The following is a 24,888-nucleotide window of genomic DNA, read 5'->3' as shown; positions in this document are numbered from 1 at the left end:
TTCACTATCTGTATGAAGATAAGTTTATATTGAGTTCATTCAAAGTTGGCTTGGGTTGGTCCTGTTTCTCCAGGGTGGCCTGCTTTGCAGCCTCCAACCAATGACCTTAAATCACCATAAAACTACCTTCATAAAACTATTGTGCTTGATAATCAATCACAGTAATAAGTAATTTGGGACCACTGAATGGTGACGGGATAAATATACACACATAACATAGGAGGATCAAACTGGATAGTAACTGGATTTCTGACCAGAAACGTGTTCCAACAAAGCTTCATTAATATTGTGGAGTCTGTGGACAGAACACTGTTTTACCCCATACATGATTGTGCAGTTTTTCATGCCAGATAATTTAAATCAATTGAACAGGTGTATCTGCAGTGTAAATATGTATCTATGCACATGTGCAGATACTAGCTGTATCAGTGCTTTTCCGTCACTGAGCTGTGTCAGCTGTCACAGTATGGGTTTTTAATACGTTAAATAAATTCTACTCTCCAACGACTCAAGATGTCAGTTCTGATACTAGTATGTGGAATCAGGAAGGACTTGCTTGCTTTTCCTAGATATTTCACCTGAAAGTTTATCAACCCTCCAGCTTGTATTATGGCATCATTTATCTGTCTATCTGTAAGGCCAACAATCATCTTCCGTGCTGAAGCCACGTGTACAGCTGCACAATTTCCTGTAACCTTTGTTGTTATCACATCAGTTCTTAAAATCTGCTGAATCTACAGTTGAAAATTTAACCTTCAAGTCAAAGTAACAGCATTAGATATATATTCTATCAAACTGATGTATGAGCCACATAAAAGTTATTACTGGTTTAGCATTTTATTGTACTGAATCAGACTACATACGGGAATATCAGAAACATAATAAAATTACAAAAAGAAGGAATTTATATTGAACCATTGATCTAAAAGTATAGGTTAGATATGCCTGTAGCTCTAAATTGAAAGCCAATAGCCATGGCTATACATGAAGTGAGAATTAAATATCCACCACATAATATATATTGCATGAATGGATGGTATTCCTTAGGATTTTTCTATGATTCTTAGCAAGCATAATTTTTCATATGGTTGGTCTGTCTTATACAACCCGATATTATAACTGGCATAGGTACAGTTCAGTTTTGGTTAAGTTTGTGTACAAACAAAGAGTATGAGAAATAATATAATCAAAGTTGTATCTGTGAAAATAACATGTTTCTTTTGATAGTTGCTATAAGGAAACTATTACGTACTATCTTGGTCTGACTGTGTGAGAAAACTATGATCAAAAAGGAAAAAGAGTTATGATACTTGGACTGTACAAATAGCAACATGTCAAATGGCAACTGTTATGTTAATGTGTGCATTAAAGTGGAAACTGTAGTAGTTTGTAGATCCGTAAAAAGGTTAGCTTTTGATTTTCAAGGCAACAGAGAAACTAAGGGAATCCAAATTGAGTTGAAAAAAGTGTCATGTGCTGTTTTATTAATTGGAATATAGGATATATTATAATTTGATATAATTCAAAATACTAGCGTAAATTTTATACTTAATTGAATGTTTTAACTTGCACTTTTCTTAAAAATTCTGTCAACTATTAGCTATAAACTTAGCTGTAATGCAAGCCGTTGATCATACCTTCTCTGTAGTCATACTCTCCGTACCACTGGTTACTTCTGAAAGAATTGAGTAAAAGTTCTCTCCACCAGGCTGATGTAGTTTAACAATGATCGCGGCTTTAAAGAAACTCTCCACCTCCTTATATTCCACTACTTTTCCAGACATTTTGCACACCTATGTGTGTAACATAGACATAATTTTAAATACCCAACAAGCATTTCTTTGTCTTACCAGTTTCATCATCATTACAATCATTGCATAACCCTTGACTACTCGGTAGGATAGACCATGCAATTGACTGCTAACAAAAGGAATGATCTGCTCTTCAAGCTCCTTGGTTGCATTTTCAGACATGAATTTCTGACCCAAAGCAATGAATTCTCCTATGCAAGAAGATGCATTGTTAAGCACATCTCTAAGCTTCACTTCCAATTCATGCTTTTCAGATTTAGTCAAATCATTGTCCGGTGGAAAAAATGGGACATGGATAATTCTCTGAGTATTCCTGAAATACAGTAACACGGCACATTGAACATTAGCATAAATAAAATGTTACTCTTCACCTTTCAGAGTTGCAAAATGCTTCATTGGAGGTAACAATAATAGATGTTTTAGGTTTGACTGATCCACTTCCTAAAGTTCTCTTTGAAAACCCGTTAAATAATTCAACAGATATTTCTTCGATTTTCAATTTGCTTTGAGCATCATCAAGCCCTGTATAGTAGTTGTAAATAAATCAAAATTACAACTTGGAAGCCTTATGATATTTGAATAACACCATTTAGAGTATTTACAGGTTTTATTTATTTATTCATTACGGGATAACAGCACAAAATGCTGAGGGTTCGTAGAACCCTACAGCCTGTGTGAAGACAATACATTTATTTTTTGAGATCGTAGTTGGAGAATCCAGGTTAATCCGACTCTTAGTTTTCAGTAATTTTTGCTTTATTTCAATATTTGCAGTAAAATGAAAGTGATAGGTGTCAATGGGACAATGCATCAATGAATTGGATTGTTTCTCTGAGTCATGCCCTTGATGTTGTAAATCAAAGCATTACATTGAATGATCACAACTTGTTGCATTGTCCGTGCAGTAGTACACTTATTTTCTACAAGTACAATATGAACTGGTGATAACCCTGATACTCAAAGTTATGACAAGTGAAGTGATACGCCTTATTGTGACATACCAATTGGCATTGTTCCTAAGGCAGTCTGAATAAGCAAGGACGATGAAGAAGTTTTATGGCTGTTGATGTTTCTATTCAATCCTCCATAGATACTCAAGGCAATTCGCAATGCCATTGTTTTACCTAACAGAGAATTTCAAAATATTAGTGGCTTAGCAAATATTAAATCTGTACCAGTTCCACAGGAAGTACTATAGCACAGTATTAGTGGACACGTGTCTTGCTGCTCGCAGATCAATTCATAATGAAATAATGTAACACTACCAGCAATGGTAGCAAAACAACTTAAAAAGTTGTTTTGTAAACACTCCTTTGATGCTCGCAATAAATATTTAAATGGTCTGAGTGACAGAGGAAGTTCTATTTCAGCTGGAATTAGATATTGGTCAATATCAGGTAGTGGTTTGTATCCAGGCACCCTGCAGAATGAAATATAATTAGCATTTATGTCAGTACATAATTAGTGAAAGGGTCTCTCCCTTTAGCATGAGACCATGAAAATTCAAAAACAAAATTCCAGAAAACCCCATATAGTGATGTTAGCATCAATCAATGTGCAACAATTTAAATTGTGTATTGGTCATGACCAATGTCAAAAAATCTGTTCCTGTTTTTTGAAAGGTTTTTGACCACCCAATCTGTTTTTTTTTTTTTGCAGGGAAACGATGCCACTATGTTGATATAAACAAATGTCAAATGTCAATACAACAATTATATTCAGTGCTGGTCACTGTAAAGCCAAAGCAATAACAATAACAAATAGTAAAAGTTTATTTAAATTGAAGGAATCAACAGAAAAGGTGACAAGTGCCACTCAATAACTATTCACTGAGGTAATTGTGTAGAAGGCATTAAAATAACTACCCTTAATTTCAAAAACTTGCTGTGTAACTTCATTCTCATGCCTAAAAGAATCGATCTTTTTCATGTTTACAGATGAGGTGCATTTAAATTTCACATGCCTCCTTTTCTGCGAACCTCTTCAATAATTATTGCTTCCTACAAACAGTACTATCCAAGTGAACAGTGAAAATCATATAACAAATATACTACTTTGAAACAGATACATCCACTCCAGTGAGGTAACTACAAATTTAACCATTTCATTGTATGCATTATGATATCCTCTAGCTATATGAAATGGCTGAGTTTCCCATGAGAGTGACATAATAGGAGGAGTTGACGCCATCTACCTCAAGAACTTGTAAATTATACATTAGATTACAGTACTGATTTGTGGTATAGCTTTTGATCTTAAAAATCTTTTTTTTTGTATGAAACCCTATAAAGAGCAGTAGAGGATTGTGATGAAGTGTTGAGAGGTACAGGTGCACATGCCTTTATCACACAATTTAATCCTATACCTGTTTATCTTAGTAAGTAATTACAATAATCAAGACACACGGTAGTGTGTCGTGCGGCCCAAGAAGCCGGCGCGTAACACCCGTGAGTATATTGACAGGAAGAAAGAAAACGCAATTTTCGCACATCCGTAGCTCTGTGCTGCCTTGATGAAACAAGACGATTTTTGCTGTGGACACTCCCTCCACCTTCAGCACTCCACATTCCAAATTTGAGCGAAATCGCTTCAAGCGTTCCCGAGATATGCGACTTCACAAATTGGCTTAGTTTCTTCGTTTTTTCTTATTTTTCTTCCTCTTTTCGCACACTTACAAAAACTGCTATAAAACGCGAACGCCATATCCGATCGCCTTGAAATTTGGCACACGGAAGGGGGGTATAAAGGCGCATCTCTGTACCAACTGTGGCTGGAATACGATAAACAGGCAAAGAGTTATGAGCGATTATTCACGAAAAATAACACCAATATGTTGTCACGCCTACAGGGTAAACCGCGTATGGGAAGGAGCTGAAAATCGGTGGGTGAATAGGTTAACTATTGAACCTCAAACCTTTTGTGGTTTGAAAGAAATCGAGCTAAAAACCAGGAAGATACAATGAAAAAACCAACAGTGTGTAACAATTACGCAATCGAGATTAGCTAATAAAAAACCACTGCTTGCCACGCCTACCAGGTAAACCGCTTGGGGTAATGCTTTGAAAATCGCTGTACAGATGGAGTTATCATCTTAGAAAGGCTCTTCAATGGTGTAGAAGAATCAGACTTAAAGCCACGGAGTTATAACACGAAATCCAACTTGGTGTAGTAAGTGCGAGATCGAGATACTCTAATAGAGCAGTCATCCTAATAGAGCAGTCATCCTAATAGAGCAGTCATCCTAATAGAGCAGTCACCCGAAGAGAATTCAAGAGATCAGCTAGAAACAAGTAACCTGTATAGAGATCAGCTACAAACAAGTCACCCTGTAGAGAGATCAGCCACAAACAATTCACCCTGTAGAGAGATCAGCTAGAAGAAGTTACCTTGTAGGGAATTCATGCATCTATAGAAAGAGATAATTCGGCTAGAAGAAATCACCTTGTAGAGTTCAGCTACAAAGAAACCACAATGTAGAAAGTTCAGCTACAAACAAATCACCTTGTAGAGAGATCAGCTAGAAGAAGTTAACTTGTAGAGAGTTCAGCTACAAAGAAACCATCATGTAGAGAGTTCAGCTGCAAACAAATCACCTGTAGAGAGTTCAGCTACAAACAAATCTGCCTGTAGAGAGATCAGCTAGGAGAAGTTTCCTTGTAGAGAGTTCAGTTACAAAGAAACCACCATGTAGAGAATTCGTTTACAAACTAGTGACCCTGTAGAGACATCAGCTAGAAGAAGTTACCTTGTAAAGAGTTCAGCTACAAAGAAACCATTCTGTAAAGATCTCAGCTGCAAAAAAAATCACCTGTACAGAATTCCACTACAAGCAAATCACCCTATAGAAAGATCAGCTAGAAGAAGTTACCTCGTAGAGAGTTCAGTTACAAAGAAACCACCATGTAGAGAATTCATTTACAAACTAGTGACCCTGTAGAGACATCAGCTAGAAGAAGTTACCTTGTAAAGAGTTCAGCTACATAGAAACCATTCTGTAAAGAGCTCAGCTGCAAACAAATCACCTGTACAGAATTCAGCTACAAACAAATCACCCTGTAGAGAGATCAGCTAGAAGAAGTTACCTTGTAGAGAGTTCAGCTACAAAGAAACCATCATGTGGAGAGTTCAGCTGCAAACAAATCACCTGTAGAGAGTTCAGCTACAAACCAATCTCCCTGTAGAGAGATCAGCTAGAAGAAGTTTCCTTGTAGAGAGTTCAGCCACAAACAAATCACCCTGTAGAAAGATCAGCTAGAAGAAGTTACCTTGTAGAGAGTTCAGTTACAAAGAAACCACCATGTAGAAAGTTCAGCTACAAACTAGTGACCTTGTGGAGACATCAGCTAGAAGAAACTACCTTGTAGAGAGCTCAGCTACAAAGAAACCATTCTGTAAAGAGCTCAGCTGCAAACAAATCACCTGTACAGAATTCAGCTACAACAAATCACCCTGTAGAAAGATGAGCTAGAAGAAGTCACCTTGTAGAGAGTTCAGCTACAAAGAAACCACCATGTAGGGAGTTCAGCTAGAAGAAGTTACCTTGTAGAGAGTTCAGCTACAAAGAAACCATCATGAAGAGAGTTCAGCTGCAAACAAATCTCCCAGTAGAGAGTTTAGTTAGAAGAAGTTACCTTGTAGAGAGTTCAGCTACAAAGAAAGCATTCCGTAAAGAGCTCAGCTGCAAACAAATCACCTGTACAGAATTCAGCTACAAACAAATCACCCTGTAGAGAGATCAGCTAGAAGAAATGTGACCGGATCTTGGAAAACCTACCTTTTGGGCACAAGCTAACTTTTTGGGAAAACTCAAATGAAAATTTCAACAATAATTTTTAAATAAATTTTTTTGCACATTTGGATAAAGCAACTATTTAACCTTCTTGCTGTGAAGTTTCACACCCATAGCTTCTTTTTCCTAGGAGATATGGATGATTATATCAGACCATGTAGTAATTTCACATGTGTGGGACAACAAGTAACTTACAAATTGGGTGATTTGTTCAGGTGCTGGAATGGCTAAAACTTAGTCTTAGACAATGATACAAGGCATTTAATTGCAGAAAAGTACCAAGATTACTTCATTAAACTATCAGAAATGTCTTTTAAAGTATTTTAGATGGTAAAAATGGAATTATTAGTAAACAAAGTGATTTGTCACCATTTGTCACCCTTAATCACCCACAGAACTCAATACATTACCATAAAAGTTAGTTTGTAATGTACAGGACAGAAAATCAGCCATATCTCAGAAATGCTTAAAGATATTAAACTGAAATTTTAACACAAGATAGATGAGTACCCAGTATCTCATTTAAGCTATAAAACAGAAAATTGACCCATGTGCCAAAAGGTAGGTTTTCCAAGATCAGGTCACAAATTATCTTGTAGATAGTTCAACTACAAACAAATCACCCTGTAGAGAGATCAGCTAGAAGAAGTTACCTTGTAGAGAGTTCAGCTACAAATTTAAAGAAACCATCATGTGGAGAGTTCAGCTGCAAACAAATCACTTGTAGAGAGTTCAGCTACAAAGAAACCACCATGTAGGGAGTTCAGCTAGAAGAAGTTACTTTGTAGACAGTTCAGCTACAAAGAAACCATCATGAAGAGAGTTCAGCTGCAAACAAATCTCCCTGTAGAGAGTTCAGTTAGAAGAAGTTACCTTGTAGAGAGTTCAACTACAAAGAAACCATCATGAAGAGAGTTCAGCTACAAACAAATCACCCTGTAGAGAGATTAGCTAGAAGAAGTTACCTTGTAGAGAGCTCAGCTACAAATTTAAAGAAACCATCATGTGGAGAATTCAGCTGCAAACAAATCACCTGTAGAGAGTTCAGCCACAAACAAATCACCCTGTAGAGAGATCAGCTAGAAGAAGTCACCTTGTAGAGAGTTCAGCTACAAAGAAACCACCATATAGAGAGTTCAGCTGCAAACAAATCACCCTGTAGAAAGATCAGCTAGAAGAAGTCACCTTGTAGAGAGTTCAGCTACAAAGAAACCACCATGTAGGGAGTTCAGCTAGAAGAAGTTACCTTGTAGAGAGTTTAGCTACAAAGAAACCATCATGAAGAAAGTTCAGCTGCGAACAAATCTCCCTGTAGAGAGTTCAGCTAGAAGAAGTCACCTTGTAGAGAGTTCAGCTACAAAGAAACCACCATGTAGGGAGTTCAGCTAGAAGAAGTTACCTTGTAGAGAGTTCAGCTACAAAGAAACCATCATGAAGAAAGTTCAGCTGCAAACAAATCTCCCTGTAGAGAGTTCAGTTAGAAGAAGTTACCTTGTAGAGAGTTCAGCTACAAAGAAACCATCATGAAGAGAGTTCAGCTACAAACAAATCACCGTGTAGAGAGATCAGCTAGAAGAAGTTACCTTGTAGAGAGTTCAGCTACAAAGAAACCATCATGAAGAGAGTTCAGCTGCAAACAAATCTCCCTGTAGAGAGTTCAGTTAGAAGAAGTTACCTTGTAGAGAGTTCAGCTACAAAGAAACCATCATGAAGAGAGTTCAGCTACAAACAAATCACCGTGTAGAGAGATCAGCTAGAAGAAGTTACCTTGTAGAGAGTTCAGCTACAAATTAGAGAGTTCAGCTACAAATTTAAAGAAACCATCATGTGGAGAATTCAGCTGCAAACAAATCACCTGTAGAGAGTTCAGCTACAAACAAATCACCCTGTAGAGAGATCAGCTAGAAGAAGTCACCTTGTAGAGAGTTCAGCTACAAAGAAACCACCATATAGAGAGTTCAGCTGCAAACAAATCACCCTGTAGAAAAATCAGCTACAAACAAATCACCCTGTAGAAAGATCAGCTAGAAGAAGTCACCTTGTAGAGAGTTCAGCTACAAAGAAACCACCATGTAGGGAGTTCAGCTAGAAGAAGTTACCTTGTAGAGAGTTCAGCTACAAAGAAACCATCATGAAGAAAGTTCAGCTGCAAACAAATCTCCCTGTAGAGAGTTCAGTTAGAAGAAGTTACCTTGTAGAGAGTTCAGCTACAAAGAAACCATCATGAAGAGAGTTCAGCTACAAACAAATCACCGTGTAGAGAGATCAGCTAGAAGAAGTTACCTTGTAGAGAGTTCAGCTACAAATTTAAAGAAACCATCATGTGGAGAGTTCAGCTGCAAACAAATCACCTGTAGAGAGTTCAGCTACAAACAAATCACCCTGTAGAGAGATCAGCTAGAAGAAGTTACCTTGTAGAGAGTTCAGCTACAAATTAGAGAGTTCAGCTACAAATTTAAAGAAACCATCATGTGGAGAATTCAGCTGCAAACAAATCACCTGTAGAGAGTTCAGCTACAAACAAATCACCCTGTAGAGAGATCAGCTAGAAGAAGTCACCTTGTAGAGAGTTCAGCTACAAAGAAACCACCATATAGAGAGTTCAGCTGCAAACAAATCACCCTGTAGAAAAATCAGCTACAAACAAATCACCCTGTAGAAAGATCAGCTAGAAGAAGTCACCTTGTAGAGAGTTCAGCTACAAAGAAACCACCATGTAGGGAGTTCAGCTAGAAGAAGTTACCTTGTAGAGAGTTCAGCTACAAAGAAACCATCATGAAGAAAGTTCAGCTGCAAACAAATCTCCCTGTAGAGAGTTCAGTTAGAAGAAGTTACCTTGTAGAGAGTTCAGCTACAAAGAAACCATCATGAAGAGAGTTCAGCTACAAACAAATCACCGTGTAGAGAGATCAGCTAGAAGAAGTTACCTTGTAGAGAGTTCAGCTACAAATTTAAAGAAACCATCATGTGGAGAGTTCAGCTGCAAACAAATCACCTGTAGAGAGTTCAGCTACAAACAAATCACCCTGTAGAGAGATCAGCTAGAAGAAGTTACCTTGTAGAGAGTTCAGCTACAAATTAGAGAGTTCAGCTACAAATTTAAAGAAACCATCATGTGGAGAATTCAGCTGCAAACAAATCACCTGTAGAGAGTTCAGCTACAAACAAATCACCCTGTAGAGAGATCAGCTAGAAGAAGTCACCTTGTAGAGAGTTCAGCTACAAAGAAACCACCATATAGAGAGTTCAGCTGCAAACAAATCACCCTGTAGAAAAATCAGCTACAAACAAATCACCCTGTAGAAAGATCAGCTAGAAGAAGTCACCTTGTAGAGAGTTCAGCTACAAAGAAACCACCATGTAGGGAGTTCAGCTAGAAGAAGTTACCTTGTAGAGAGTTCAGCTACAAAGAAACCATCATGAAGAAAGTTCAGCTGCAAACAAATCTCCCTGTAGAGAGTTCAGTTAGAAGAAGTTACCTTGTAGAGAGTTCAGCTACAAAGAAACCATCATGAAGAGAGTTCAGCTACAAACAAATCACCGTGTAGAGAGATCAGCTAGAAGAAGTTACCTTGTAGAGAGTTCAGCTACAAATTTAAAGAAACCATCATGTGGAGAGTTCAGCTGCAAACAAATCACCTGTAGAGAGTTCAGCTACAAACAAATCACCCTGTAGAGAGATCAGCTAGAAGAAGTTACCTTGTAGAGAGTTCAGCTACAAATTAGAGAGTTCAGCTACAAATTTAAAGAAACCATCATGTGGAGAATTCAGCTGCAAACAAATCACCTGTAGAGAGTTCAGCTACAAACAAATCACCCTGTAGAGAGATCAGCTAGAAGAAGTCACCTTGTAGAGAGTTCAGCTACAAAGAAACCACCATATAGAGAGTTCAGCTGCAAACAAATCACCCTGTAGAAAAATCAGCTACAAACAAATCACCCTGTAGAAAGATCAGCTAGAAGAAGTCACCTTGTAGAGAGTTCAGCTACAAAGAAACCACCATGTAGGGAGTTCAGCTAGAAGAAGTTACCTTGTAGAGAGTTCAGCTACAAAGAAACCATCATGAAGAAAGTTCAGCTGCAAACAAATCTCCCTGTAGAGAGTTCAGTTAGAAGAAGTTACCTTGTAGAGAGTTCAGCTACAAAGAAACCATCATGAAGAGAGTTCAGCTACAAACAAATCACCGTGTAGAGAGATCAGCTAGAAGAAGTTACCTTGTAGAGAGTTCAGCTACAAATTTAAAGAAACCATCATGTGGAGAGTTCAGCTGCAAACAAATCACCTGTAGAGAGTTCAGCTAGAAACAAATCACCCTGTAGAGAGATCAGCTAGAAGAAGTCACCTTGTAGAGAGTTCAGCTACAAAGAAACCACCATATAGAGAGTTCAGCTGCAAACAAATCACCCTGTAGAAAAATCAGCTACAAACAAATCACCCTGTAGAAAGATCAGCTAGAAGAAGTCACCTTGTAGAGAGTTCAGCTACAAAGAAACCACCATGTAGGGAGTTCAGCTAGAAGAAGTTACCTTGTAGAGAGTTCAGCTACAAAGAAACCATCATGAAGAAAGTTCAGCTGCAAACAAATCTCCCTGTAGAGAGTTCAGTTAGAAGAAGTTACTTTGTAGAGAGTTCAGCTACAAAGAAACCATTCTGTAAAGAGCTCAGCTGCAAACAAATCACCTGTATAGAATTCAGCTACAAACAAATCACCCTGTAGAGAGATCAGCTAGAAGAAATTACCTTGTAGAGAGTTCAGCTACAGTAAAAAGAAACCACCATGTAGAGAGTTCAGCTGCAAAGAAATCACCCTGTAAAAAATTCTGCCACAAACAAATTGCCCTGTAGAAAGATCAGTTAGAAGAAGTTATCTTGTAGAGAGTTCAGCTACAAAGAAACCACCATGTAGAGAGTTCAGCTAGAAGAAATTACCTTGTAGAGAGTTCAGCTACAAAGAAACCATCATTTAGATAGTTCAGCTGCAAACAAATCACCTGTAGAGAGTTCAGCTACAAACAAATCTCCCTGTAGAGAGATCAGTTAGAAGAAGTTACCTTGTAGAGAGTTCAGCTACAAAGAAACCATTCTGTAAAGAGCTCAGCAGCAAAAAAATCACCTGTACAGAATCCAACTACAAATAAATCACCCTGTAGAGAGAACAGCTAGAAGAAGTTACCTTGAAGAGTGTTCAGTTACAAAGAAACCACCATGGACAGTTCTGTAATAAATATATGTATTATATATATAATTTGTACATTTACTGATAAAATCAGAAATATTTAAGGTATATCTGCTTCATCTTTTCTTCTTCCTGTGGTAAAGAAAAAAGATAGGTTAAAAAAGTCCCAAAGCAGGCCATAGGCCGGCTTTGGGGTATACAAATACAAAAAGAAGTGAAATCTAATCCAAAACAGCAAAGCTGTAAAAAAAGTGTGCGGCCCTCAAAAAGGCTATGGTGAAAAAAGATGTGAAATCCAAGGTGGCGGCCAAGAAATGGCTGTGATGGTAGGTTAATGGTAAAAATTTTAATAACGACAATTCAGGTGAATTTTGTGCCACCTGAATTGTCGTTATTAAAATTTTTACCATTAACCTACCATCACAGCCATTTCTTGGCCGCCACCTTGGATTTCACATCTTTTTTCACCATAGCCTTTTTGAGGGCTGCACACTTTTTTTACAGCTTGGCTGTTTTGGATTAGATATATATTTCTCAGGAAAGTATATAGTAAGACTTTTATGAAGCTATATAGTAAGCTTTTGTTTAAGTCTATAAACTGGTTAAAGATAGATTATATTATAAGTGCATGTCTATTTTTTACTTCAAAGTGCCAGAGCAAGTAATTGTATATGTCCTTACCAAATATAACATTGCCGATCCTTTTCAATCAGAGTTCCATTTGTGTCAATTTGTGTGTCTGGATTAAAAACCCATGTTGTAGAACCTGGTTGTCACCCTATACAAGTAACATTTTTTTTCTTTCTGAAACCTTCCTGGAGACTGCAAAATTCCTCAGCCATGTCAAAAATAAATTGAGACCATAGCTGGTCTGAAATTTTTGACCTCCGTATGTCTGGATGGACTGCACTTGCAGCTTTACAAAAACTGCTTAGAGATAAGGCATCCTCATTCGAAATGACACAATTCCTATGAAATATGTAACATTATGACTATACATTAATTGACTCTATTTTTGAAAAAAATATATATACAGCCTCATAAGATGCATAATATTATGTGTGTATAGATTAAAATAAAATGTACTACAGCTATAGCTGGCCAATAGATGCTTAGACTTTTGGGCCAGGACAAGCCGAGGGCGTAAACAGGTTTTGGTTCCATGATGCCAGGGCCTTACTGTAACTTGGAAGACAAAACGGTAGCTATAACCAGATATCTTATACCGAGTTACCTATACTAAATGCATGGCTTTGTACGCTTATTTCTAACACACTCTCTTCTTTGAGTCCTTTTTGATTGCTCTATTAGAGTATCTTGTTCTGCCTGTCCTATTAAGCATCTGAAATTGTCGATGCCCGTATGTCTAGTGTTTATACTAGCATAAGTCTGCAGGTGTGCTTTAGCCGTATAGCTAATTCAGTAAAACAATTAGTTTCTGAATCATGGCAGTGGCTTCATGTACATTAAACATGTGATGTAGCTAGCTACAGGGCCGGTGTAAAGCTATAGCGGGTACAATCTATCCTGTATACCATTCCATACAGTACAGCTAGCTATAGACCATATCAAATTACGCTAACCTCTTTATTCCATTGTCTGTCCTTATTAAAAACTCGAATCCTCTAAACTTGGCATCTACAAGCCCATTAAATAATAATAATAATAATAAACGGCGCTACGGCGGGATCCTCGTCTGTTTGCACACTCGAAACAATCTTTACAGAAAAATTGGTTCTTTTTTGCCATCGCTGATCTGTTCCGGCGACACCTATATATTGGCATGCAAATGAAGTGAATAGTGACTACAGTGTAGCTACATTTACATCTAGACTATTAAATCATGTGACAGTGCTGAGGACAATGCTCTTACCTTTCACTTGATGCTTCACGACGACCTTATCTTTCAGTGTTTTTCTAGCAGAATCATCAGCCATCTCGCTCAAGCACTAGAGATAGTCTATAGTTAGCGCTCGATAGTTAGCTAATTATAATGTAGATGACCGGAAGTCACTTTCTCTAGAATCAAGATTTCATTATATCCGGCTCTCACGTGATAACCTACTAGTCTAGACAAGCAGAGCTTTTGAAATGGCGACGCGCGCAAAGAAATCTGGACCTGGGCCCAGTAAGAAGCGAAAGATGTTAGACCGACTAAATAAATTAGTGGAAGAAGATGGTAAGAATCGTAGAAGTGTCGATTCTTGTTTCATCAGTGTCAGTACTGACCGTTTAGGTGGAGAAAAGCCTGAGCCAACTAAGCATGTTCCTAAGGGAGGCAGCAAATCTAAAGTACAGGGCAGTGGCGTGGATATATACTGCGTGGATAATAATGAGGGTAAACTGTGTGTATTATAGCTGGTATAGAAAGTGATGGTTTGCAGTAATAACTGTAGAGAGAAGGGTACTGGCGATTCTAGACCTGATATCATAAGTAGCTAGCTAATAGGTAGGCACCGGCCTATTATGCCCAAAATTTTACCTATTATGCTTTTGAGCATTGCTAAAAAATTAAGCCTATTATGCTCAAAATTATGCTTTCAAACTCAAGATTATGCTCTAGAACTGACTGTTTTATTAGAGTATATCAGCCTTTCCTGACTGCTGTATTAGAGTAAGTGACTGCTCTATTAGAGTATCTCGATCTTATTTCTGCAAAGTGTGAATGACCAACAAAGAAACGGTTTAATAAGTTATATTACGTGTTTTTAAATGTGAAATTCACTAATAATACTATTGGCAGTGAATATTTGCTTTCTTTCAGGCGCGCGTATTGCGCATTTTAATTAAATTTTCAAACATCGTCCCTATTATGCTGGCATTATGCTTGATGCTTTTGGTCACTTATTATGCTTTAAATTATGCTGGCATAATCGGTCGGTGCCTACTAATAGGTATAGTCTACTAACCCCAGGTAGCTACATTTGGGGTTGGTATATCTATGCTGACATACAGGGGGCACAGCATGAGTATTGATGCATAACTGTTCTATAAAATGTAATTTCAAAATGGTCTGGGTGTGCAACACCCACAAACTTTAGAAGTTTGGCCGGAATTGCTTGAAAATTGGGCTTAAAATTGATACTAAAATCATTTAAAATGAACAATGCCAATCTATGCCAGTTCTATCAGGTGTGCCCCAGGGCAGCATACTTGGCCCCGTGCTATTTCTAATTTATATAAATGACATGACATCATATATACACCAAAGCCAACTCCTAAAATTTGCCGATGATACCAAGTGTTTCATGCACATCTGTACTACATCTGACTACATCGCTCTGCAAGAAGATATCTAATCCAAAACAGCCAAGCTGTAAAAAAAGTGTGCGGCCCTCAGAAAGGCTATGGTGAAAAAAGATGTGAAATCCAAGGTGGCGGCCAAGAAATGGCTGTGATGGTAGGTTAATGGTAAAAATTTTAATAATGACAATTTAGGTAAATTTTGTGAAGCGGCACAAAAATTCACCTGAATTGTCTTTATTAAAATTTTTACCATTAACCTACCATCACAGCCATTTCTTGGCCGCCACCTTGGATTTCACATCTTTTTTCACCATAGCCTTTCTGAGGGCCGCACACTTTTTTTACAGCTTGGCTGTTTTGGATTAGATTTCATTTCTTTTTGTATTTGTATACCCCAAAGCCGGCCTATGGCCAGCTTTGGGACTTTTTTAACCTATGTTTTTTTTCTTTACTACAGGAAGAAGAAAAGATGAAGTAGATGTACTTTAAATATTTTATCAGTAAATGTACAAATTATATATACTGTATAATACATATTTGACCGCATTTGCGAAAAGGGGTCTTCCACACACATCCAATTTGCCAACTTTGACAATTGATAACTTCAGATTGGAAAGAGCTATTGCGTTGATATTTGGGCAGTGGTGAGCACCACTATAGCTGAATACATGGTGAAATTTTCAGGTTAATATGTTACTTGTACACTGAGTTATGGTCTCCAACGTTTACGGAATTGGATGTGTGTGGAAGACCCCTTTTCGCAAATCCGGTCACATATATTGATTACAGAAATCTCCATGGTGGTTTCTTTTTAACTGAACACTCTACTAGGTGACTTCTTCTAATTGCTCTCTCTACAGGGTGAATTGTTTGTAGCTGAACGATCTACAAGGTAACTTCTTCTAGCTGATCTCTCTACAGGGTGATGTGTTTGCAGCTGAATTTTGTATAGGTGATTTGTTTGCAGCTGAGCTCTTTACAGAATGATTTCTTTGTAGCTGAACTCTCTAAAAGGTAACTTCTTCTAACTGATCTTTCTACAGGGCAATTTTTTTCTGGCAGAATTTTCTACAGGGTGATTTCTTTGCAGCTGAACTCTCTACATGGTGGTTTCTTTGTAGCTGAACTCTCTACAAGGTAATTTCTTCTAGCTGATCTCTCTACAGGGAGATTTGTTCGTAGTTGAATTCTGTACAGGTGATTTGTTTGCAGCTGAGCTCTTTACAAAATGGTTTCTTTGTAGCTGAACTTTCTCCAAGGTAACTTCTTCTAACTGATCTTTCTACAGGGTGATTTGTTTGTAACTGAACTATCTACAAGGTAATTTCTTCTTGCTGATCTCTCTACAGGGTGATTTGTTTGTAGCTGAATTCTGTACAAGTGATTTGTTTGCAGCTGAGCTCTTTACAGAATGGTTTCTTTGTAGCTGAACTCTCTACAGGTGATTTGTTTGCAGCTGAACTCTCTAAATGGTGGTTTCTTTGTAGCTGAATTCTCTACAATGTGACTTGTTTCTAGCTGATCTCTCTACAGGGTGACTTGTTTCTAGCTGAACTCTCTACAGGTGATTTGTTTGTAGCTGAACTCTCTACAAGGTGACTTGTTTCTAGCTGATCTCTCTACAGGGTGACTTGTTTCTAGCTGAACTCTCTACAGGTGATTTGTTTGTAGCTGAATTCTCTACAATGTGACTTGTTTCTAGCTGATCTCTCTACAGGGTGACTTGTTTCTAGCTGAACTCTCTACAGGTGATTTGTTTGTAGCTGAACTCTCTACAAGGTAACTTCTTCTAGCTGATCTTTTTACACTGCATATTTGTTTGTAGCTGAGTTCTCTACAGGGTGATTTGTTTGCAGCTGAACTCTCTACATGGGAGTTTCATTGTAGCTGAACTCTCTACAATGTGACTTCTTCTAGCTGAACTCTCTACAGGGTGACTTGTTTCTAGCTGAACTCAATACAGGTGATTTATTTGCAGCTGAACTCTCTACATGGTGGTTTCTTTGTAGCTGAACTCTCTACAAGGTAACTTCTTCTAGCCGATCTTTCTACAAGGTGGTTGAGTTTTTTGCAGCTGAACTCTTTACATGGTGGTTGCTTTGTAGCTGAACTCTCTAAAAGGTGACTTCTTCTAGCTGAACTCTCTACAGGATGATTTGTTTGCAGCTGAACTCTCTACGTCGTAGTTTCTTTGTAGCTGATCTCTCTACAATGTGACTTCTTCTAGCTGAACTCTCTACAGTGTGACTTGTTTTTAGCTGATCTCTCTACAGGGTGACTTGTTTCTAGCTGAACTCTCTACAGGTGATTTGTTTGCAGCTGAACTCTCTACATGGTGGTTTCTTTGTAGCTGAACTCTCTACAAGGTAACTTCTTCTAGCTGATCTTTCTACAGGGTGATTTTTTTGTAGCTGAATTCTCTACAGGGTGATTTATTCGCAGCTTAACTCTCTATAAGGTGACTTCTTCTAGCTGAACTCTCTACAGAGTGATTGATTTTTTTGCAGCTGAATTCTCTACATGGTGGTTTCTTTGTAACTTAACTCTCTACAGGGTGATTTGTTTGTAGCTGAACTCTCTACAGGGTGATCTGTTCATAGCTGAACTCCCTATAAGGTAACTTCTTCTAGCTAATCTTTCTACAGGGCGATTTGTTTGTAGCTGAGTTCTCTACAGGGTGATTTGTTTGCAGCTGAACTCTACATGGTAGTTTCTTTGTAGCTCTACAATGTGACTTCTTCTAGCTGAACTCTCTACAAGGTGACTTGTTTCTAGCTGATCTCTCTACAGGGTGACTTGTTTCTAGCTGAACTCTTTACAGGTGATTTGTTTGCAGCTGAACTCTCTACATGGTTTATTTCTTTGTAACTGAACTCCCTGCAAGGTGACTTCTTCTAGCTGATCTCTCTACAGGGAGATTTGTTTGTAGCTTAACTCTCTACAGGCCGATTTGTTTGTAGCTGAACTCTCTACATGATGGTTTCTTTGTAGCTGAACTCTCTACAAGGTGATTTCTTCTATAGCTGATCTTTCTACAGGGTGATTTGTTTGTAGTTGAACTCTCTACATGATAGATTCTTTGTAGCTGAACTCTCTACAAGATGATTTCTTCTAGCTGATCTCTCTACAGGACAATTTGTTTGTACCTGAACTCTCACATGATTGTTTCTTTGAAGCTGAACTCTCTACAAGGTGATTTCTTCTAGCTGATCTTTCTGCAGGGTGATTTGTTTGTAGCAGAACTCTCTACAAGGAAACTTCTTCTAGCTGATCTCTCTACAGGGAGATTTGTTTGTAGCTGAACTCTCTATACATGATTTGTTTGCAGCTGAATTCTCTACATGATGGTTTCTTTGTAGCTGAACTCTCTACAAGGTAACTTCTTCTAGCTGATCTCTTTACAGGGTGAATTGTTTGTAGCTGAACGATCTACAAGGTAACTTCTTCTTACTTATCTCTCTACAGGGTGATTTGTTTGTAGCTGAACTTTCTACAAGGAAATCTCTTTTAGCTGAGCTCTGTACAGGGTGAATTGTTTGTAGCTAAACTATCTACAAGGTAACTTCTTCTAGCTGATCTCTCTACAGGATGATTTGTTTGTAGCTGAACTATCTACAAGGTAACTTCTTCTAGCTGATCTCTCTACAGGGTGATTTGTTTGTAGCTGAATTCTGTATAGGTGATTTGTTTGCAGCTGAGCTCTTTACAGAATGGTTTCTTTGTAGCTGAACTCTCTACAAGGTAACTTCTTCTAGCTGATGTATCTACAGGGTCACTAGTTTGTAGCTGAATTCTCTACATGGTGGTTTCTTTGTAACTGAACTATCTACAAGGTGACATCTTCTAGCTGATCTTTCAACAGGGTGATTTGTTTGTAACTGAACTCTCTACAAGAAAACTTCTTCTAACTGATGTCTGAACAGGGTGAATTGTTTGTAGCTGATCTCTATACAGGTTACTTATTTCTAACTGATCTCTTGAATTCTGTTCAGGGTGACTGCTCTATTAGGATGACTGCTCTATTAGAGTATCTCGATCTCGCACTTGCTACACCAAGTTGGATTTCGTGTTATAACTCCGTGGCTTTAAGTCTGATTCTTCTACACCATTGAAGAGCCTTTCTAAGATGATAACTCCATCTGTACAGCGATTTTCAAAGCATTACCCCAAGTGGTTTATCTGGTAGGCGTGGCAAGCATAATAATAATAATAATAAAATAAAAAATAAACTAATCTCGATTGCGTAATTGTTACACACTGTTGATTTTTTCGCTGTATCTTCCTGGTTTTTAGCTCGATTTCTTTCAAACCACAAAAGGTTTGAGGTTCAATAGTTAACCTATTCACCCACCGATTTTCAGCTTCTTCCCATACGCGGTTTACCCTGTAGGCGTGACAACATATTGGTGTTATTTTTCGTGCATAATCGCTCATAACGCTTTGCCTGTTTATGGTATTCCAGCCAAAGTTGGTACCGAGATGCGCCTTTATACCCCCCTTCTGTGTGCTAAATTTTAAGGCAATCGGATAACGCGTTCGCGTTTTATAGCAGTTTTTGTAAGTGTGCGAAAAGAGGAAGAAAAATAAGAAGAAAAAAAACGAAGAAACTAAGCCAATTTTTGAAGTCGCATATCTCAGGAATACCTGAAGCGATTTCGCTCAAATTTGGAATGTGGAGTGCTGAAGGTGGAGGGAATCTACACAGCAAAATTTGTCTTGTTTCATCAAGGCAGCACAGAGCTACGGAGGTGCGAAAATTGCGTTTTCTTTCTTCCTGTCAATATACTCACGGGGTTGCGCGCCGGCTTCTTGGGCCGCACGACACACTACCGTGTGTCTTGATCATCGCTTTATTTACTTGGTCCAGAGAGACAGATCTGAATTTCAATCTAAAAAAATTCATACATTTATCATTTAAATGCAAGTTAGAAACCACCTACACCATTTCGGATATTACTATACCACATAATGACTCACACAAGGACTTAGGGCTCATATTATCTGAGAATCTAAGTTGGGACAAACACTACAAATCAATCTCTGCTTGTGCATACAAGGTATTGGGACTAATACGTCGTACTATTGCTTCTACCCATTCTACTTCTACATTGGTCACATTATATATTTCAATGGTTCGATCTCAGCTGCTCTATTGCACCCAACTATGGCGTCCACACCTGATGAAAGACATTTTAACTCTCAAGCAAATCCAGCGCCGTGCCACTAAGTATCTATTAAATGATTACACCAGTAGTTACAAAACCCGTCTAGTAAAACTAAGGATCCTTCCTCTGATGTACCTGTTCGAGTTACAAGATATATTATTTGCAATCAAATCAATCAAGGTACAATCTAAACAGTTCAATATTCATGATCACATCAACTTCAGCTCAGCTAATACTAGATCCGGCACCAGCAACAAATTGATCATCCCTCATCATTTAAATAACGTATCTAGACATTCTTATTTCCATAGATTACCAACTCTCTGGAATGCCATGCCTATCCTTAACTTGGATCTAACGTTTCCTCTGCTAAAATCAAAACTAAAAACTTTTCTCTGGGATCATTTTATAACTAACTTTGAAGATAACAACAATTGCTCATTGCACTATCTCTGTCCTTGCTCAAGATGCCACCAGTCACGTCCACCCACCTCAAACCTGAACTACTTGTAGAATCTGTATGTATGTGTGTATATAAGTAAGTAAGTAAGTAGGTAAATAAGTAATGTAATGTAATGTACTTTCGCGGCTGTTGGTACATGTTACCAACAGACCTTTGGTGTGTTTACACCATAAAGCAATAATAATAATTAAAAATAAATAAATATGCTGTTTATTATTATAGGTAGTTAGTGATCATTTCATTACTGTATTTACTTTGCACCTTGAATAGCATCATTGCACCTGAGTGCTCTCACAATATAATTATCAGCGTTGTTAGTGGGTCGGGTCATCCGGAGTATCTGGGTCACTTGGGTCGCATTTTGTCCGGGTCAAGTGGGTCACATCCACTTTATTGGATATCTGGGTCTGACCCGGATGAGATAACGTGCGATTACAATTTTATATTTACACTGCGTTTTGTTATTCCTGGACGTACGTAGAGCCACGCCCACTTTATGGAATAACATGCTACTCACTGCATGGAACCACACCCATTTGTCGTGTTTCTGCTGTAGGTATTAAAATGGGTAACTGTACCTGCATATTAGCTGACATGGAGCCACACCCACTAATCAGAGCACTTATCCATCTTTTGTCTTCTGGTATCTATATTACGTATATACTACGCACTAGTATAATAATATCCAAACTATCAGTTGCAGATGGTACTATACTGGAGAACTGTACATGGACCTTCAAAATTTGGCTTCTGACACCCGCATCTGCATTAATTAATCTGGGTCACATCCAGATTGCTGTTTGGGTCAGTGGGTCATGTGGGTAAGCAGTAGTGACCCACTCACAACACTGATAATTATCATGTTTTCAACTATAGCTAAGGGTTGGAATCATTTTTTGAGTGTCAAGTGGTGGTGGATTTTCAATAGTCGCTGCATCAATTTTGACTACGGATAGTAGTAGCTGCACCAAGTAAATACGGTATGTCTAAAATTTTCTCTGTAATGCCTTGAGTCTGTTCTTTGATTTCTGGTTGCAAATTACAAAAAATGGCAGCTCTAGTACACCATACACTACACCCTTGGTGTCATATATTCACTTATTATGACATTCATACAACTTGACATAAGGCCACTACAAGTAGAAATCCTGTTTCTAGTCCCGCCCACATCAGTTACTAGTTTAGATTGAATTTGGCCATTATTTGTATTGCACAAGCATAATTTCAGTTATTGCACAACATACAATGTGTAGAATTCTTTCAGGTTAGTTTAACTTTTGTTGGTAGAGTATAATATGCTTGCAGGGGTGGTTCCAGGAGGATTTCTGGGGAAACTGATGAAGCAAAACTGTAATAGAACAATCATTGCACTAAACCACATTCATGCACTATATTAGTAGTTGATAAGTAAGTATTGAAAGCAATAAGAAATAGAAGCTGAAAGAGGACAGTGCAGCACCCTGAAAAATTTTGAAAACATTTCTTAGGTTTCAACTTCACAAAAGGTTGGAATAAAAACTGGTCACATCATCAAAATTTTAGGGAGCCAAGTATGCTTTGTGTCACTGCATAGCTATGTGCTAAGTTCTTTTTTTATGTGAATAGTTGCAATATTATAATTTCTGAGCAAAGGAGTCTCAATGTGGTAGGGCATAGCATATGAAGAAGTATTGAATGTATCCATCTCCCACTAATATTGACAAGTATTGTAAACTCAGCAATGTTGTACGTTCCAAAACCAGGCGTGACACTAAAGAAAAGGCTGTGACAGTTAAACTCATCACACCGTAAGCAGTTTAGGGCATGGGTGAATTCTGTTAAACGTCACCGATCTCCTTTGCCTCCAATCTTGGATAGCTCAGGAGAGGTGATCTCCGACAATTCTATTAGAGCTGAGATATTTAATCATCACTTCTACTCTGTTTTTACTAAGGAAGATTGTTCCAACTTATATAGATGATCTAAAACGTTCTCTAAATATTTCACCATCTGTTATTGACTGTATTCATTTACCCCTAAAGATGTGCTTCAAGTTTTTGTAATCTGGGAAGCACCCTCGTGCAGATCTTGAGCCTTTTGGTGAAACCCTGTCTTTGACAAATCAGATTAAAAATGAAGTAATTAAAATATCGATTTTTGAAAAAATAATGACATCAAAGGAAAAAGTGACATTTTTGTGGTTAGACCTTTTCCTTTGAGCAATTATAATAAAGTATATATATCACCTAAAAGAGAATTTAATGAGCATTCCAAAAAATCAAAACAGAAAGGTGCTGTGACAATAGCTGACAACGTTATGGCCATTTTATTGAATATGTGTAGGCCAAAGTGATATTTTAAGAATAAACTTTAAGCAGTTATATCTTAAAGGGAGATCCATATAATGGGCCAAAGTTTGGTGTGAGAAGGGTCCATATCTGTGTCAAATTTCATGAAAATCCAAGAGGGGCTACCCAGCTGTGTTATGGGGACCTGCAGGGGAGTGCTGGGAAGCAAATGTTCAACTGCCTTTGTCTTATTTATCAGTATGGGGCTGTTGTGGAACTTTGGGTTCCGCAGTTTCTCTCCTGATTCCATGAGACCTGGATAGTCCTCCTGAGGGTTACTAGTCCTGCCCTAGAAGGTTTGCCTGTACAGACTCAAGTGCTTGAGTGCTTGGTGCACAGGTATCCCAGCACTGGTTCACAGGACAGCAATAGCTGTATTTTGCACAGCTGCTGTAGGCTTTGCTTTTGTTTAAAGGTATATTTTGTTATCTTATCACCATTATATATCTAAAAACTGTTTGCTTAAATCTGTCTAGTGGCTAACTTGCTTGATAAATAATGGTATATGGTCATGACAAAATAATGACATAATGGCTAAGCCCTTCCACCTGAATCCAATTTTTGATTCAGCCAGGACCAGAAACAGGAAAACCACTTGGAATGGCCTAATAGTTGTTCACATGCACTGTATATAACAACAACAGCCACATAACAACAACAACATTATGTTAAATATAACAACAACATTATGTTAAAGCTGGGTTTTGTCAAATTTGGTCACATAACTATCTGATAAAATACACCTAGATGAAACAGATACAACTAGCCCATAACATTCATGGACTGTCCAGCGCACTAGTGAAATCATATGGTGCTTATACAATGTTACTTTATTACAGAAATATCACATTGGTGACTTGCTTTCAGATATCGGTATACAGTACATCTAGGGAATGTCTAAGCAATCCTTTCAACCTTGAGAGTGGTTCACGATGCAGGGATCTCTCCGCCATCCAAATACTATATCTATGCAAAGCATAAAACTTTAGCGCTTGGCGCGCTGCGCGCGCCAAGCGCTAAAGTTTTATGCTTTGCATAGATATAGTATTTAGAAGTTGGAATTAATGAATTCCAATTTGCAAAGTTTATATTTTTAAGTGCTTCCAGCTTTTAATGCGATGGTTACGGTGGTTGCTGTGGCTTATAGGCGATAATTGAAGCCATTGTATACAGACCTTACTGTAAGATTTTCTAGGGTTTCTGTGTGGGTATTGTTTAAAGGAAGCATGCTAAATGCATTATCTACATTACACAGCTACAAGATACAGGCTTTGAGCTGCAGCACTAGCTCCTGCTAAACGTCGAACTATCCTAATAGAACAGTCAGTACAATTATTCATAAAAATGAAGTCATTGTGATTAATGATTTGGCTATAGCTATAACCACAAAATAATATGTTTGGAAGCATGATAATGAAGGCTTGCAATTGCAAGATGTGAAGACAGAGACTAGTCATCTAATCAGCGTTACATTGCTTGCAGTAGCCCAACACTTGCAGCTTCCTGTCAGGATAATTATGCAATTTAAGCGAGGTGGTTTTCAGTGTACATGTAGGACTGTTCAATTTATTGGACCATGTCTTCTCACTGACCAAAGATATATACTGCTGCTCCTGTGTCAAGTTCCATCATTAGGTGATTGCCATTCAGTTAAACAGGCACTTTGTAGCTTTCAGGAACTGTTGATGAGACTGAATGTACGTGGATTATGTCGGCAGTGGAATCTTCATCTGAAGGCTCAGTGTTCAGCTGTCGGAGGTCATCATTGTTAATGTGATCCACTCCATCCATTGCATTTGCCAGACTTTGTTTCTGAGGACTCTTTCTTATGACTGTTGTGACTCTGCCGTGTCCTCCTCTTTCCAGGAGCTTTGCTTCTGCCAGCTTTAGCAATGTGGTCTGTGCGAAAG

General features: G+C 38.1%; 1 protein-coding gene across 1 annotated transcript in view; it reads left to right on the top strand.

The window, feature by feature from the left end:
• LOC136267550 (uncharacterized) overlaps nt 1-24,888 on the top strand; it is a 51,581-nt gene that overhangs the window by 2,697 nt on the left and 23,996 nt on the right. The gene's annotated exons all lie outside the window — the stretch shown is intronic.

This window comes from Dysidea avara, chromosome 9 (assembly GCF_963678975.1).
Source record: "Dysidea avara chromosome 9, odDysAvar1.4, whole genome shotgun sequence".
In the NCBI taxonomy this organism is placed as follows: Eukaryota; Metazoa; Porifera; class Demospongiae; order Dictyoceratida; family Dysideidae; genus Dysidea; species Dysidea avara.
This window is presented reverse-complemented; position numbering and strand designations above follow the sequence as displayed.